The sequence below is a fragment of the Stenella coeruleoalba genome, assembly GCF_951394435.1.
Source record: "Stenella coeruleoalba genome assembly, chromosome: 15".
NCBI lineage: Eukaryota > Metazoa > Chordata > Mammalia > Artiodactyla > Delphinidae > Stenella > Stenella coeruleoalba.
In genome coordinates, this window is record NC_137161.1 from 68,529,229 (window position 1) to 68,535,052 (window position 5,824).

General features: G+C 44.7%; 1 long non-coding RNA gene across 1 annotated transcript; it reads right to left on the reverse strand.

The window, feature by feature from the left end:
* Window positions 1-2,795: 2,795 nt before the first annotated feature.
* LOC307198709 lies at window positions 2,796-5,595 on the reverse strand. Its single transcript, XR_013831675.1, has 3 exons — window positions 4,969-5,595; window positions 4,411-4,547; window positions 2,796-2,914 (listed from the first exon to the last, which is right to left on the reverse strand). It is a non-coding gene; the product is annotated as an uncharacterized lncRNA (long non-coding RNA).
* Between the last annotated feature and the right edge of the window lie 229 nt (window positions 5,596-5,824).

The window sequence follows — 5,824 nt, forward strand, 5'->3', positions numbered from 1 at the left end:
TACACTTCCCAGCCTCCCTTGCTGGGAAGTGGTCACGTGATTCCGTTCCTGCCAATGGAATTCAAGTGGAAGTGTCCTGCACCTAGTACTTAAACAGTGGGAGTGGCTCCTCTGTGTTCTTTCCCTTTCCCCTTGACCATGCAGATGAAGTTTATGACTTAGCCTATAAGGCAAAGTGACACGATGGAAGGAACCTTGGTCCCTGACAGACCATGCAGGTTAGAACCACCCCAGCAATGGAAAGTGCTCACCTCAAAACTGTTACATAAGAGAGAATAAACTGCTTTAGTCTTCAAGCCATGTATTGTTGGATATTTTTGTTATAGCAGCTTAGTGTGTGTACCCTAAGAAAAGGGTCTAGTCATCCCACAGGTGAGCTCAGGTAGGGTAAATAAAGTCAGCTCTTTACCGCCAGTGAAAAGGTACAGAGTTTCATGCCTCTCTGTTAGTCTTTCAGCCTGAATGCTCACTGCAGTGAGCACTGGATCAGGGACTAGAGCAGGCTGCACAGTACTTAAAGCATGGAACCAGCACCTGTTGCAGAGAGCAGAGAAGAGGGCCACATAGCTTAGGAGAGGTTCCTAAAATACTGGTGCTGTGAACAGAGCCTTGGGGAGAATAGGTGGACCCCAGAAACACCTGTTAGGTGAAGACCAAAGATGAGATGTCTCTTCTGCCTGGGGGAAGCTTCTGAAAATACTTTGATGGGGTTTCTTAAAAAAGAAATCAAACAGGCTAGCAATTCACTGATAGCTAAGGACTAGAGCTTCCTTTCTCTCTCTCATAGTACCAGTGTTCAGAAATACCTTTGGCCATATTGCAGGAAGGGGGACCCCTTCCAGGGCCCAAGAGTGGGTTCTTGTCTAACACTCAGTAATGAACTGTCCGAGGAGACACACATGCTGACAAAGCAAAAGACTGTATTGGGAAGGCGCACCCAGGCAGAGAGCAGCAGGGTGAGCGAACCCAGGAGAACTGCTCTGCCACGTGGCTTGTAGTCTCAGATTTTGTGGTAATGGGGTTAGTTTCCAGGTTGTCTCTAGCCAAGCATCTTGCTTGGCCCATAGTCTGACTCAGGGTCCTTCCTGGTGGTGCAAGCATCACCTCTCAGCCAAGATGGATTCCAGTGCAAAGGATTCTGGGAGGTGGGAAGACATATGGGCTGGTGTCTCCTCCCTCCTTTGGCCCCTCCCGAATTCTCCCACTTAGTTTTTGGTGGCAGCACCGTGTTCCTTATCGAGACCTCCTGTTGTGAGACAACTCAGGCAAGTGGTTATCATCATGCCTGGCCAAGGCAGGTGATTTCAGTCAACGGTTCCCTAACAGGTGGATTGATTTCCAGCATAAATAGTATTTCTGAATATTCACAATCCCTTTGAGCAGATAGATATTGCCCATTGTGGGCAAGGGTACAGGAAAAGGACCACCTCATATTATACTGCTCAAAATGCTGGAGAAGCAGCATGCATGGCACAGTGGTTAGGAGCTAGGACTCCAAAACCAGCCCTAGCACTTACTAGCTCGGTGACCTGAGCAACTGCTGCTGACTCAGCTTCATCATCTGTAAAATGGGGATGATAATAATAGTACCTACTGCATATCACCATCATGAGGATGTTCGTAGAATAGTGCCTGGCACATAGTAAGTACTACGTAGATATTTGTTGAAAAAATGTCGACACCACCTTTAAGGATGGGATTTTGAAAATGTGCATCAAAAGCTTTGACCCACCAATTCCACGTCTAAGAATTTTTCCCAAAGAGATCATCATGGGTGTGCGCAAAGATTTATCTTCAAGAAAGCTCATTGAAATAATAAGTGACCATCAACAGGGGGCTGGCTAAATAAACAGTATTAGAGGACAGTCACATTTTATGCAAGGGACTGTTTTGCTGGAGATATTGCAGAATGCAAGACTCACATTATGCAAGATTAAATTCCCTACCAAAAATAAATGTAAAGCATTTACATTCTTTCATTCTAAGATTTACATTCTTTCAAATTTTGCACATAAAGCAAATTTTAATTAATATTTTATATCCTACTATTTCTAACTGTGTAGTTCAAATTTGCATTAAATGTAACCTACTATACATTTATTATGGAGCCACACAAAAATTTATGTTACAGAAGAACAAGCAACGGCTGAGCAAGACAGCCACGATACATCAATTTTTAGAAGTGTGACCCCATTTTCATCAGATGGACATTATTTTTTTAATTAATTAATTTATTTTTATTTATTTTTGGCTGCACTGGGTCTTTGTTGCAGCACGCGGGCTTTCTCTAGTTGCGGTGAGCAGGGGCTACTCTTCTTTGCAGTGTGCAGGCTTCTCATTGCAGTGTCTTCTCTTGTTGCAGAGCACGGGCTCTAGGCACGTGGGCTTCAGTAGTTGTAGCATGCAGGCTCAGTAGTTGTGGCGCACGGGCTTCGTTGCTCCGCGGCATGTGGGATCTTCCCGGACCAGGTCTCAAACCCACGTCCCCTGCATTGGCAGGCGGATTCTTAACCACTGCACCACCAGCAAAGTCCCTAGACATTTTTTAAATGCTGGGAAACTATACATCAAAATTTAAAGTGTGCTGGCAGCTTTACTGGTAATTTTTGTTTCCTTCTTTTTATTTACCTACATTTTCTAAATATTCTCTGGGGATCATGCATTATTTTTGTAATAAGAAATAATAAATGGAACTTTTAAGGAATAAATGTATCATTCATACTAACCTAATTTTGAAAAAATTTACAGAAGTATCTATGCAAACAAATAGTTTCATAAAAGAAAATAGTTCCAACCTGTTCAGTGATGTCTACAGTGAACTGGAGATGTGTTCTTCTCTATTATTTGGTCCCAAGGATAGGTCTGGACAGGAAAAAGCAGAGTAGACCAGAGCTCAAATTGAGGTTCCGTCGACCTAATCCAGAACAAATTAAATCAAATTGTGTTTCAAAATGCATCAAAGAACACTTTTAAAAAAAATTTTTATTTTATATTGGAGTATAGTTGATTTACAATCTTGTGTTAGTTTCAGGTATACAGCACAGTGATTCAGTTATACATATATCAATACATATATCTATTCTTTTTCAAATTATTTTCCCATTAGGTTATTACAGAATATTTAGTAGAGTTTCCTGTGCTATACAATAGGTCCTTGTTGGTTATCTATTTTAAATACAGTAGTGTGTATACGTCAATACCAAACTCCCAGTTTATCCCTCCCCCCTCAGCAAAGGACACTTTAGAAGCCAGATTACCCTGGATCACTTGCTCAATATGTCTATGTGTGCTTCTTTTTGAGATTTGGCCATATCGTTAAACAAAAAAAGTGTGCTGTTTTGGAGACTCAAAAAAGAGCACAGGACACTAAAGAGCCTTCCCTGAGCTGCTTCTCTGAGCAGAGCTGGCATGCTCCATGCAAAGCAGAAAGGAAGAGGAAGCTGCAACTCTTCATCACTTGCTCCTTTCCAGGGAAAGGCACATGGGGATGTGAGATGGTCTCTAAGGGACCCCAGGGAAGCAACGGTTCTACACAACAGCCCAGAGCAGGCTGTGGCCGCCTGAACCTTCCGTCCCACAGTTGGTAAATAGTGGGTGTTAGTGTTCATTTGAGACCTTACAGGCCTTATCTCTCCCCTCACCAGGGATTCTGAACCCTCTTGAAGTTTTTGTTCCTTTTTCACTTTGAACAAACACTCTGACGATCCATGGGAGTGTGCTAACCATGTGTGTGGTTCACCCATCACAAAAAGCCTATGAACTTTCAGCTATGCAATGAATGAGGTCTGAGGATCTAATGTAAAACATGGTGACCGTACACAGACATAGAGAACAGACTTGTGGTTGCCAAGGGGGAGAGGGAGTGGGGAAGGGATGGAGTGGGAGTTTGGGGTTAGCACATGTAAACTATTATATATAGAATGGATACACAACAAGGTCCTACTGTACAGCACAGGGAACTATATTCAACATCCTATGATAAGCCATAACGGAGAAGAATATAAAAAAGAATTTATATACACGTATAACTGAATCACTTTGCTGTACAGCAGAAATTAACACAACACTATAAATCAACTATACTTCAATTTGAAAAAAAAACCATGGTGACCATTGTTGATAACACTGTATTTTATAATTGAAATTTGCTAAGACAGTAGAATCTAGAAAACTTAGAACTTAAATGTTCTCACTGAAAAAAAAAAAAGATAAATATGTGAAGTGATGGATGAGTTAATTAGCTAGATGAGGGAATCCTTTCCCAATGTGTACGTGTATCAAATCACCATGACATACAATTAAATATCTTACAATTTTACTTGTCAATTATACTTCAATAAAGCTGAAATAAAAATAATTTTAAAACATTTTAAGCCTTCGAAGCAAACATGATTATTCTTTTAATCTTACAGAGTTGAGAACGGCAGAAGAATGTAGAGGATAAGAGCTTGGACTCTGGTTTGAATCCTGGATCCACCAGGCTTCTGAGCTATGGAAGCTTCAGCAAGTTTCTCAAGCCTTCTGTGCCTCATCCTTCATTTCCTCATCTGTAAAATGGAGACAATAATAACAGCACCTATGTAGTTGTTGTTTTTTTTTTTTGAGCAAGAGATAGCATTCATTGTTGTACCAATCATAGCCTTATGTATATCACGACTAAGTAGACAAAAATCATTAAGCATGCAAGCCAAAGGTGGTCCTATATATAGTAACGCCGAGACTTGAAATGTTTCATCTTGATTTTTATGGTTTCACTTCTGAAATTTAAAAGTGACCTTGCCGAATAAAATCTCAATGTTTCTTCAATCTAGAAACCTGCCCAGGATTTTTGATCCTAGACTAGTTCCACTTAACCTGAGCCAAACAGAACAGTTTGTTTATTTTGATGTTGAACATGGGGATATGTCACAAGACCTGGGGTTAGGGGCAAAATCTTCAACAGGTATAAAGGTTGATGGAGAAAAATACCTCTAAGCATATAAGGAAGGACGTTTCTTTTCCTGTTTCCTGAGTTCTTTGCAGGATGCGCTGGAACTCAGCAGGTGTAGACCTGCCCTCTAGTGGATCTGGGTGCGCGACGATTTAGGTTCAACGTCTGCTGTGTCTGGCTTGACAAGGATTATTAAACTCAATCGTCCATCAAAAGAGACTGTAGGGGGTCTGGGTTAGGTGCTGAGCAAGTGAAAAGTTCAAGTGGCAAACGAGACCCTGCGGCTGAAGGTAATGCCTGTTCCTCAGCTTCCATCTGGGGACGCGAGGCTTTTAATTGTTCCAGCCTCTCGGGCTGCACACTTGAACGGATGCGAAGCCCTCCCCTGAGCTCTCGGAGCTGGTCTTGGCTCTCTGCACGCCGGCGCTGAGGCAAACCCCCATCGGGCTGGAACTTCGGGAAGTGGCCCGCGGGGACCCGCCCCGCGGTCAGCGCAGAGCAGCCGTGACGGGCCTGCAAGTGAGGCCGCGGAGCCCCCGCGTCGCCTGCCCAGATTTTGACGGCCGCCCAGCGGGAGCTGCTTCCCGCCGCATCGTCCGGGCGCTCAGACATGTCGGGGGCCCAGAACATGGCTGCGCCTGCCCGCTCGATCCCGCCCCGCGGCTGTCTCCCGAGGACGCGCGGCCGGCGCCGGAACTGGCGGCTCTCCCACGCTTGCGCCCGGCGGGTGCGTAGAAACGCGGGGCACGTCTCCCGGGCGGTCGAGGGGCGGCCGCGGGGCGGCAGCAGGGCAGGTGGGGCGGGGCGGGGCGGGGCGGGGCGGGCGACCCGGGCGGGCGCCCCCAGCCGGCGCCCCCAGCCGGAGCCCCCGCCTATGCAGTTTTGTTGTGGAAA